Raw genomic sequence first — 12,480 nt, forward strand, 5'->3', positions numbered from 1 at the left:
TATGGAAAATGTGGCAAGTTTCCTCCAAATGCAAATCAAAAAGGTTGCCAAAGGCTTCCATCCAAAAAGCTGTCTTTAGATATGGTGTCCGGTGTCCACAGAAACTCATTTCAATTGGCCATTCCTGGCAGGGACAAAATTCCTGCCTACACTTCTTTTTTTTTTTTTGACCTTCAATGCCCAAAAATCTCTAAGCAAGATTATCTTGGGATGGGCAGACCTAACAGGGAAGCCAGAAATTCACCAGCTCTTTGGATGTCTTCACAGTCACCTTTCAAAAGATGTTCAGACCTTTCCCAAGGCCAGGGGAATCCCTGTAACCAGGCCCTCTCAATTCCCTTGGGGGCTACAGATAACAGAGAATGCTGGGCAATAGAGTGATAGGAAAACCTGTAAATGCTTTGTCCCCTAAGAATGTTTATCACTCTGTCTGAGAGCTCTGGTAGCCTCTGCTCAGTGATCAAATGGAATTTGCACAATGGCCATGACCCAGGGCCGCCTCCTGTTTCGGGTAATTTTTCAACACATAGGAAATTAAGAACAGCTTCTTGATAAAACTTCCCTTTGCTTCTGGGGCCAAGAAAAGTATTTACCAAGTGGGCTGCAATTTTCAGGGCCACCAGGTGAAACAGTAGAGAGAAACTCCAGCTTCTTCTGCTCACTTGCTCTGTGCAGATGGAAAAGGAAGGCCCTTCTCAGGCAGAGGGGCAGCACATCGCCTGCTGAAGAGACCACTTTCCACAGAAATCTGCACAGACCGCAGTCCTGTGATTGGGCCACCTGGAGAGGCCAGTGAAACGCTTTAGCAGGCAAGTGGAAAAGTAGCCAATGTTGTGTAAAGAAAACATGAGCTCACGCACATACACAAACACATGCACACACACACACACACACACCCCAACCGCATCACACACACACACACACACACACCCACACACACACCCAACCTCATCACACACACACACACCCCCCCCAACCTCATACACACACACACACACACACACCCCAACCTCACACCCACACCCCAACCTCATACACACACACACCAACCTCATACATACACACACATATCCCCCAATGTCATCTCACACACACACACACACACACACACACACACACACACACACCCCAACCGCATCGCACACACACACCCCAACTGCATCACACACACACACACACATACCCCAACCACATCGCACACACACACACACCCCAACTGCATCACACACACACACACACACACCCCCCCAGCCTCATCACACACACACACCCCCCAGCCTCATACACACACGCATACACACCAACCTCATACACACACACACACACACACACACACCCCAACCTCATACACACACACACACACACACACACACACACACACCCCAACCTCATACACACACACCCCAACCTCATACACACACACACACACCCCAACCTCATCACACACACACACACACACACACACACCCCAACCTCATACCCATTCCCTGCTGCAGCCCTGACATTGCTCTTAACCAGTCCCAAGTGTTGGCCCCTCAGCTGGCTGGCTGGCTCTGTCATCCGAGGAGGGTGCTGATGGGCCATACGGTCCTAGTTGATGTAGCCCAGGGCTTTGGGTGCAGCCTGGCTACTGTTTGGCACACAAATAATATCTGGTTGTGAGTGGAGCTGAGAGATCCAGGCCCTTCAGGGCCATTGGGTATCGAGGGAACTGAGTATTTACTGCCTCCTGGTTAGTTTAGAGACCTCATTGGATCTAAAAACCCCTATTAAGTGGGCATGATTTATGGATATGGACCTGGCATCCTGGGGAGCAAATGACGTGCCTAAGGCTGTAAGACTACTGAAGAGGCAGAGTCAGGATTCAGCTCAAGTCTCATTCCATCACCAGGCTCTGTGCACTACACCAGTGCTTTTTCACATGTGTGAGACCCGACTTTACATAGGACTCTCACTCTATAAACAGATAAAGTGTTTTATTAATGTATTTTGTGAGTTCAGATATCTTTCAAAGCAAATCTGTGAGAACACTGATATCACTTCAGTTAAATAGAAAGCATTTCAAAGCTAAGGTTATGGGTGGCAATTTATCCATAACCGTAACTTTGAAATGCTTTCTATTTAACCCTCCCTGGGGACGCAAAGAGTCAGCCATGACTTGCAGACACTGGCAATTTATATGCATCAACCCCAGCATCCAGTTTATTTCTCTGTTTCACTTTGGGTTGCACAGAATAGAGAAATCTTGATTTAATCCAGCTAACAATTTACAAACAGTTTGTATCAGTTTTTGTTTGTTTGTTCTCTTAAACGTCTTCACTGTATTTGTTACAATAGTGCTTCTCTTATATATTTTGGTTTTTTGGCCAGTTACATTTATACCAGTAACACATTTGAGGATATGTGTTATTACAGTGTAGAATGTTTTGTCATTAGAATAGGCTTCAAGTATGAATTTCTAAAGGGAAGTTAGAATCAAAGCTTCGTGTGGAACTCCTTGGCCCCTCAAAATGTCTCAAGAATTCCAGGATGAGCTGCAGGCCCTCATCAGGGCTGCCGTGCGAAGGGGAGGGGCCGCTTGACGGGCTCACCTTTCTACAGGAAAGAGTACCTTTCACCTGAAGTCCGCCACCCACTCAGCAACACCCCTGAACTGTCACCCAGATCCTGTTTGAGTCTCGCTGGAGGCCACCACCTGGATTGAGCCTTGCTGCCCTTAGAAATCGGACATCAGAGAGCAAGGCACCCCTGGTGCAAGGCAGCTGTGTTCTGAGAAGAAAGCTGTGCAACCGGAACTGGGGGGAGGGGGCTTGGGCAACACTTCAAAGGAAGCCTGTCCTTCTCGGGAAACGCCCACAGCCCCAGATCTCACACCTGAGGCCTTGCACGTCTGTGCATACAGTGGTTCCCCACCCTCTCAGGACTTGAAATACAGAAACGGTGACACGTGGGACTCCCCTGGCCTCACCAGGGGCTCTTGGGGCCGGATCGATGGGCTTCAGGGTTGGGTGGTATGTAGGTTTATCTGCTTTTAGAACTTCGGTCAGATCTCCTCATGTGACAGTTGGGAATCTGAGGCCTCAGGAGTTCCAGTCAGAAACTTGGGCCCCACTATGCAAGAGGGCTGGCAACATGCAAGCCACCCTTGTTGTACCCACTTTCCATTGGCTGCTCCTCTCCGCCTGGTCATCCTTCCCTGGAGGCCCCACCCCCGTCCCTTCCACCCCACCCCAACTCCCACCAGCTTCCTCACAGCTTGTCCTCGTTTCCATTCTGCCTGCAGAAGTGAACAGAGGTATCATGCTTTCCTTGATCCCGCCACCCCCTAAGCACCCCCATGCTGCTTCTCTTGTGGTCTTTGTTACCATTTCCAGCAAGAGGTTACAGCCACCACCTCCATCCCCTATAGGCATGCCTCTTATTCAGCATCCATCTCAACTACTTTCCAGAAACTTCTCTGGAAGGACAATCTTCTTGTCGCACTTTCATCCTCTTTGCCCCCTCGGTTGATTTGGTGAGTCCTCCCCACCCCTGGGGTCCTCCCCTCCCTCCTTCCACACCTGGCTTTCCTGGCTCCCATCAAACATCTCGGTCTCCATCACTGACTCTTCTCTCCTTCCAAACCTTGACCGCCTGTGTCAAGCCCCAAGGTCTTAGGCCCTCTGTGGTTTTCACTCCAGACTCCTTCAGAGAACTTTCCTGCCCATCACAGGCATAAACACCAGCTATGCCTTCTGAGATGTCTGAGATTTTTAGCCTTTGTCTGCCACTCCCTCCTCAGCTGACCCCATTCCACTTGCAGTTCCCACCATCAGTTCTGGGGAGCATCTCCAGGTCCACTCGCCTCCCTTCCTGCAATTCCCCATCTCTAACGGGGACCACCTTCCCTTCCCAGTTCCTCAATCTCAAGGCCTTAGAGTCAGGCACCCTTTTATTATTCAGTGGCACTAAGTCATGTCCAACTCTTTGTGACCCCATGGACTGCAGCACGCCAGACTTTCCTGTCCTTCATCATCTCCCAGAGTTTGCTCAAATCTCATGTCCACTGAGTTGGTGATACCATCCAACGGTCTCATCCTCTGTCTCCTCCTTCTCCTCCTGCCTTGACAACTCTTTGTCAATCAATATGGTTAGTTAATCTGAAAAAATTTGTTTTTCTAAATGATTATACAAACTCCAGTCCAGGAAACCAAGAGAAATCTCAGTTGCCCCAGCAAATCAAGCCTCTCAGTCCCTGTCAGGCCTGGCAGGTTTCTGCACAGAGAAGCCCTTCTCCGTGGTCTCCTGGCCAGGCTCACCAAGTTCCTGTTTGTTCTGAGAGTCTGAGAAGGAGCTGGTTCACTCCCCTGGGCCTCCTCTCATTCATGACCACTAACCCTGATGATTCTCGGTGTTCCTATGCTCCCAGTTTCTATACTGATGCTATAGAAATAATAGCTTAAAGAAACAGCATAGGTTTCTTCACCTTGTAAAATATTGCAATAGTAATATTTATTTTTAAAGTACACAATATGAGTATTCATGTTAATAAGTTTAAACAGTATAGAAATATATATATCAAAGATCCTACCCTCCTTCCAGACTTTTTCTATGTTTATACCATGGGGGAAGGGCACTTTGCAAACAAAATTAATATGAACCATATATGCATATTTTTCTACAGCTAAACAAGGAATCTTGGCCATCTTTTCCCTCAGCATGTATAGAGCTACTCATTCTTTTTAAGGCTACATGGTGTTTTATAGTTGAGATACATCATCATTCCTTAGCCATTCTCCTATCAATATACAAAGAGGTTTCTGTTGTTTGGCAGTGAGAAGCACATCACCAGTGAAAATCTATCTGTAAGTATCTTTGCTTACATGTGCTCGCCTTTTTGTAGGCTACTGTCCTAAAATCGTTCAATTCCCATTTTAGAAAACGAAAGGGCACACACATTTGAAGCATTGCTAGCTCTTGCCACAATGCCCTCTACAAAGACGGTTTTGCTGCACACTCTCATAGACCACGTGTACGTGTGTAATCTCTACATCCTCACGCGCCCTAGGTGTTTTTTCCTGCTTCTTGATCTAGAGGATGTAGTTGCAGCTCTATCTGTAGAAACCCAGCAAGCCTGAGTTCCCCTTTGGTTTTCATTGCACAAAACCAAATGTGAGCCAACCAGTGCTGTGTCTTGCTGCAAGAGAACTTGCTGATTGAGCAAAAGCGCCGCACCTTCCCTCCTGGTCAGGGAGGACACGCTTTGTCAGTTTGCTTTCGGAAGCAGTGGTCATCCTTTGTATATGTACAGAGGTGATAGTTTGATATGCAATTGAGAGTCCTTTCTATTCTTCATCTCTGCCCTTTCCCCAGGCTCCATCAGGGCTCCCTATATGCGCTGTTTTCTGGCCCTGATGCTATAGAGATAATAGCTTAAATTCTTAGCTTCTGAACTCCTGTAGAAACTTTGTCAGTAGAGGAGAAAGTCTTGGAAGTCACGAGTAACAAGAATTGTTGGAATGGTGTTTTGCTTTGTTTCTGATCTTTATCCTGAAAGTGGACCTTTAACATTTTGAGAGCCAAAATGCTGGAGGACTTTGCATACAGTCCACACCATCAGCATAGGGACAGTGCATCTTGATGTAAACATTCTTTTTTTCATTAAAAAGAAAAAAGAAGTGGGGGGATTTTTGACCAGCAGGTATCAATAGGAAAGGACAAACTAGAGGGATATGACTTGGTTTCAAAGCTGGAAGGTCCTGGAGAAGAAATATAGAATCTCACCACTCTGGACTGAGCCCCAGGATAAGAGAAACCCCCCTAAGTCTGAGGGAAATCCTGATGTAGAAGCCCTTGCCTGGCTTCCAGCTATTAACCTGGGAGACTACAGTCCCCATAGAGACGTAAGTATTCAACAAGACACCTGAGGAGGAGAAATAATATCTGAGAGTGTTGTCCAGCCAGATGGACCCAAGGGCAACACGTCTTAGAGTCCCTCACACCCCATCACGGTGGCGGTGGTGATGGCTTCCAAACTCCCTGAGCCCTCAGAAGTAATGAAAGGCCAGCTGGCTGGAAGAAACTTCAGGCTGGGACACCTAGGGTGTAGATTCACGAACACGAAAAGCAGAGGGTGGCAGTCCATGGCCAAGCAGAACCAATTTCTCCTCAGTAGAGGCCAGAGAGGTAGGAAGATTACCGTGAACCAGGCTCTCACCACCAGCAACCCCATCCTTCCTGCTATGATGTTATGAAAGCCTCCCCAGATGCCACCAGGCAAAAGGGAAGAGAGAAAGTAGTAATTACCCAAGAGCCACTGGTCATTTCCCCGGAGATAAGAACTATACTGTGAGCAAGACACTTTTCCAGGCTTGAGAGAAACTGGGGCCTTAGGAGTTAAATAGAGCACAGAGCATTCACCTTCTGTATGCCAGGGTGTCATCACAAAACGATATCCATGACAAGTGCGGAAGGAGAAGAAACAGCTTGTCGCCGCGTGTTTGACACTCATTTCCAGCCGGGAGCACAGCTGGACTAAACGAGCCACCCTAACCCTCACTTCCCTTTGTCACCAGTGTGACATCTTTACAGGATGCATGTCCAGGATTGGAGCTAATTGGCTCCAGAAGGGATTGAACTCAGGGCCCTTGTCAAGTCTGCAGTAATCTCCTCTCAGTGAATGGAAGCCAGGGAGAAAGATGTCCAGGTCCTCAGAGACCTCACAACAGGGCCTTGGTGCTCATCTCCTTCTTTCTTTGCCTGCCTGGTCCTTATCTGATGCTTTTGTATCAGCATAGGTGTCACTCCCTCCAGACTTCCTCCCCCAAGCCTCTCCTCTCTCTCTCCCCCAGGCTGGTGATGCCCTCCTTGTGCTCCCACACTCTGCCTCACACACAGTAGGCCCTTGGCAGATGCTAGTTGAATGAATGGGTCTAGTGGGAGTGCACACACAAACCCCAAAACTCTTACCCAGAGCAGATTTTGCTAAGAGCTCTCAGCCTTGGGAGTAGAGGTGAAACAGTTTCTGTGGGGCAAGACTAGGGTATCTGCTGATAAACAATCTTCCAGTGAGGAACACAAAAGCCAGATTCCTTAATATTCGTGTGTGATGGAAGGCCCACGCAAAGCTCGTATTAACCGCTCTTTTTATTACAAGCGTGTAGAACAGATAGGGATTGTGACCTGTCTTAGGGTTTATAAGATGTTAATGCCTGACATTATAGAGACTTCTGCTTCTAACACAGCCTTCTAAAGCAGAAGGTCCTTTCTCAGATGGCAGACAGCCTTGATGCTAAAAATAGGCATCCCTGGAAGTAACAGTCTAACCTTTCAGTCTTTGAGAAGCAAGGTGTTGAGATGGGGGTCAGGTGATGTTTGATGGGCATCTGGTGGGGCAGGGCGCTGGCTGGGACTGAAGTCGAGTAGCCCCATCATTCTCAGGTCCAGATGCTCTCTTTGCATGTGGAACCAGGGAGTCTCTTAGAGAAATCCGAAGGGGCCAGAAGGGTAAGCCAAGCTCAGGGGAGAGGGATTTGGATCCAAACTGGGTTTTTGTTTGCTGGCTTGTTTTACTATTTGTCTCTTGGTGCAGCCCCTGCATGGTTCAAGCTGAGACCTGGGGCTGGAGGCAGACATAAAGGAAGCCGTGCTGTATCAGGACCACCCTATAAACATAACTAGAAGAAGCGGGAGGCACTTAGCTGCAGATCACAGCACAGCTCCAGCACCTCCGAGCCACGGAGCCCTCCCCCACCACCAGCATAGGCAGCATCGCCCAGGGCTTTGGTACCCACAGCAGTGATGGCTTGGCCGCAGCCTCTAAGTACCTGGTGGAGCTGATGATAGTCCTGTTGGAGGGCACTGTCACCCAAATTAGCAGAACCAGAGGCTGGGGCAGTGGGTTCGGGAAAAGAAAAAGAAAATTAATAGCAGGCATCCTGTGTGTATGACCAGATTTATTTAGCATCATATGAGAGACACCTTCAGAGATTTCCAGAAAGGCTTATTACCGGTTGGAGTCATCCTGCAGAAGTACAAGGCAAGAGTTGATAAAAATCCAGTTAATCATCAACTGATACAACCTGGAAAACATGAGATGCATGAAATTTTTCTTTGGTGCTTCTCCGCTCACCTCAAGTTCTTTATTTGCTGCTGCTGCTAAGTCACTTCAGTCGTGTCCGTGTCCGACTCTGTGCGACCCCATAGATGGCAGCCCACCAGGCTCCCCCGTCCCTGGGATTCTCCAGGCAAGAATACTGGAGTGGGTTGCCATTTCCTTCTCCAGTGCATGAAAATGAAAAGTGAAAGTGAAGTCGTTCAGTCATGTCCGACTCTTCCTGACCCATGGACTGCAGCCTACCTACTAGGCTGCTCCGTCCATGGGATTTTGCAGGCAAGAGTACTGGAGTGGGGTGCCATTGCCTTGTCCAAGTTCTTTCTTTACCCCTGGCGAATTTTCAGTAGAGACTCGAAACTGAAAAACATTTCTTCAAAGGCATGTAATTGCCTTTGGTGAGTCTCAGGAGTTCCCAGCAGTACAGAGCTGCAAACCACAGCTGCCTTCACGGCTGTGTATTCTGCTTTGAGTCTAGGGGGTGGAGAGGAATGCGCTTAGGGGCACCGGCTCAGGGGAGCCAATTGCACCCCCTTCCTGGGGCTCCCACTCACCATCCTTCCCCACGTAGCCCTGCAGATCCTAATCCCCCAGAGGTCCTGAACACCCCGGAGTCTGGAGGCTGCCTTTGGAGAGTGGCCGAGCAGACTGGCCATTTGTGGCCTGCACACCCTTCTATAGCGCCCTTCAGTTGAGGAACCAAGGGTCTTAACTTCAGTGGCTCAACGAAGGGCTATTTTTCTGGACTGCGAGTCCTTGTCCGGTGTGAATAAGCAGAACAGAGCCAAGAGTGCAAGTGTATTGATGCCATTCCAACAAGGCCATGTGCCCCAGCTCTTTTCAAAATTCCATCTGAGTTTTTTTTTTTTTAATCCCATCTGGGTTTTATTTTGCAGAGGCCACAGCCCTTTTTCTGTGTAACTAGGGAGCATTTGGGAGACTAGCTCTCAGCTTACAAATAGGAGGCCTCGAGGGTGGAGCCTGTATTTGACTGGGGTCCCCAGGTCCCCCACTCAGGGGTCACTGGCCTGACTCTGCCCCAAGCTGCATTTGGTTGTCTGGGTGAGCATTGCCACGTGGGCTGGGCCAGGCACCACCTCCCCACCTGACCTGGTGGTCTCACAGGTGAGAGGTCAGAAAAGGAGCCAGCCTGTTTCCGCAGGCACACTTCTCTCTGCAGTTGCCAAGCTCTGGCACCCTTGACCTCTGTCTGGTTCAGGCCACCTTTGTGAGTCCCAGGGGCACAGAGGAATGAACCGACCTCACCAATGTGTGTGCACAGATGCCTATGGGTTTGGGTTGTGTCAGTACATCTTTTTAATTCAGTTCCTTTCTTTATTGAGTATGGCAGGTCCCTGTCAATGCTCTCTGAAACCAGTAATCTTAATTTTTTTTTAAATGTTCTTTATTATTGGTAGGTTTTTTTTTTTTTTGGCTGCAGGCAGAACTTCCCTGACCAGGGATCGAACCCGTGTCTCCTGAAGTGGAAGTGTGGAGTCTTAACCACTGGACCACCAGGGAAGTCCCCCCAAACCTTAATCTTAAAATACTTAAGGAAACAAAATAAAGTCCGATTTTTTAAGTGTTTTGGTTGACATGGGTACATATGAAGGCAAGGGGAGACCGGGTTCAGTACTAAGGCAAAGCCATTACAGCATGAATCCTGGAGCCCAGAGACCCAGGGGGCTGGGCCTGCAAGGTGCCTGGGCTCCGAAGCCTGTGCCAGCATGCTGGAGCCCGCAGTGTTTTTTAATCTGCTGTCTGGCTGGGTTTACTGAAGACAAGCTGTTCCAAAAACAATAAGCAGCAGCCGTTGTGGGGGTCCCGCTCTTGTCTGACTCAACTCCCATTCGGGCATTAGCTTACTTTGGTGGAGAAAAAGGGAAAATGCAGGACTGGCATTCACTGTGACTTGGCTTTGTTCCTCAGACCCTGCAGGGAGAGGCGCCAGGCCAGGAGCCAAGTCCTACGAGGACACCGGTCTGTGTGATCCAGGCGGGGGCGACGGCCGCTCTGAAAGGACAGCTTTGAGAAGAGGCCACTCTTGAAGCAGGGTCCATGCTGTCATTTTGTAAAACTGACCCCTGATTTCTAGGTGCAGCCCAGATGCTTCTCAAAAGAAGGCCTGTCTTTGAAACTGGACCAGAAGGGGGTAAAGTGGAATCTGTTGTCTTTCCCAAGCTTTGATTAGAGATTTTTTTTTTAACTTTTTATTATATATCATATGTCAGAATATGGCTGGTTAACAATGTTGTGATAATTTCAGGGGCACAGAAAAGGGACTCAGCCATACATATACATGAACTGTGGTGCTGGCAAAGACTCTTGAGAGTCCTTTGGACTGCATGGAGATCAAACCAGTCCATCCTAAAGGAAATCAGTCCTGAATGTTCATTGGAAGGACTGATGCTAAAGCTGAAACTCCAATACTTTGGCCACCTGATGCAAAGAACTGATTCATTGGAAAAGACCCTGATGCTGGGAAAGATTGAAGGCAAGAGGAGAAGGGGACAACAGAGGATGAGATGGTTTGATGGTGTCACCAACTCGATGGACATGAGTTTGAGCAAGCTCTGGGAATTGGTGAAGGACAAGGAAGCCTGGTGTGCTGCAGTCCATGGAGTCACAAAGAGTCAGACACAACTGAGTGACTGAACTGAACGGATTCTCCCCCAAACTCCCTTCCCATCCAGGCTGCCACATAACATTGAGCAGAGTTCCTTGTGCCATACAGTAGGTCCCCATTGGTTATCCATTTAAAATATAGCCGTGTGTACATGTCGATCCCAAACTGCCTAACTATCCCTTCCCCCCTGGTTGATTAGAGTTTTGTTCTGTTTAAGAAACATCCTTTGGAAAATAATCTGGCATAAGATGGAGGCCAGTGATGAGCCCAGGGCTTGGGGCTCTTCCAGAGGACTACAGCAGATTGCAGTGTGGACTCCTGGTTCAGGAAGCATAGCCAGCTTACAGGGTCTGCACTACATGGCTCCCACGAGGTTACAAAACAAGCTCCCTCCCTGCTCTCCCACCCAGGGGGACTCATGGGCAGGTTGAACTCGGATGGTTCCTGTTGTAAGACCCGCTCTGCTCATCCACCAGGATTGCTGTGAGTTCACACAGAGGAGGGTGCAGGCAGGATGCCTGGGCCCAGCCAGGCTTGTGCCCTCCACGTTCTCCTCTGTGCCCAAGCAGTTTTCAGCCAGATCCAGCTTATCTTTGAGCTCTCAGAAGACAGTCTGGACAGGGGAGGACAAACCCGGGGTCCCAGCTGTCTTTTAGTTGGTTCAACAGAGTTCTGGGAGCCATGGAGGGGAAGACTTCAGTGGATCTTACTGGGGGATGGGCACCTGAGTGGTCCAGGGGAATCTGTAACAGGACCAGAGCTCCACCTCTGTTTCTCCATCAGTGTCAGGTCTGCGGGCCGAATTCCTCTTCAAGCCCTTCTGGTTTCCTGTGTGTGCATCAGTGCTGAGCTCCTCTATAGGAAAGGAGTCCAGGGTATGCAATCATCTTACACTTTGGGAGCATCTTGGCAAGTGTCCTGTGAGGACATCCAAGTGAGGATGTCCTGACCTCTCTGAAAGCCAAGATGCCCCCCTGGAGTTGGGGAGAGCTTGTTTTAGGGATCAGACAGAACTCTCCTAGGCTGGAACATAAGACATAGATGCTTCCTGGGTCCAGCCCGATGGCCGAGATGCCCATGTGAAGTCCTGGGCCACCTGCTTGATGACTCAAATGCCAAGGAAGAAGGGTTGCCTCCAGTGTGTCTCCTTGATCTGCCAGGACCCTCTGAAGCTCACAACTTCACATTCCCTTCCTCACTTTGGCATCTTTGATGTCTCTGGATCATTGTCAGAATGTGAGTAATCTAAGCCCTTCACAATTCCGCTCTGAAGGTGGTGATGTGGGGCTTCCCCTAGACTCCAGGTTTTAGTAGGTCCAGGTTGAGATCCCTCCCAAGACAACCCACAACGATTCAGGCTTTGATGGAGTCAGAGGCTACACTGGCTGAGCACGCTGACCTTGCTAGGTCTCATCCTCTTCTTCCACACTGATTATCTTGAAGGCCACCACCAGCTTGGAACAGTTGCCATCTTTCTGGACACTTTCTCCCACCTGGTCAGATTTAGGGAAGAGTTCTCAGGATCTATTAATACCTGGGCACACTGGTGGACAAACTCCCTCTAGGGTGCTAGTCCTCCCACTCCAGCAGACCACCCACCTTTCCACACCCCCGGGAAGCTCTTAGATTCCTCCTGTGATGCCCCAGGTTGGGCGGCAGCCTGGGATATGCAGACAGTGAGGTCAACAGGGGTAGAGAAGTGTAGCCACACAGTTGGCCCAACCTCTAAGACCCACTGCTTACAGTATATCCTGGCACAAAC

Source organism: Cervus elaphus, chromosome 5, assembly GCF_910594005.1.
Source record: "Cervus elaphus chromosome 5, mCerEla1.1, whole genome shotgun sequence".
Lineage (NCBI taxonomy): Eukaryota > Metazoa > Chordata > Mammalia > Artiodactyla > Cervidae > Cervus > Cervus elaphus.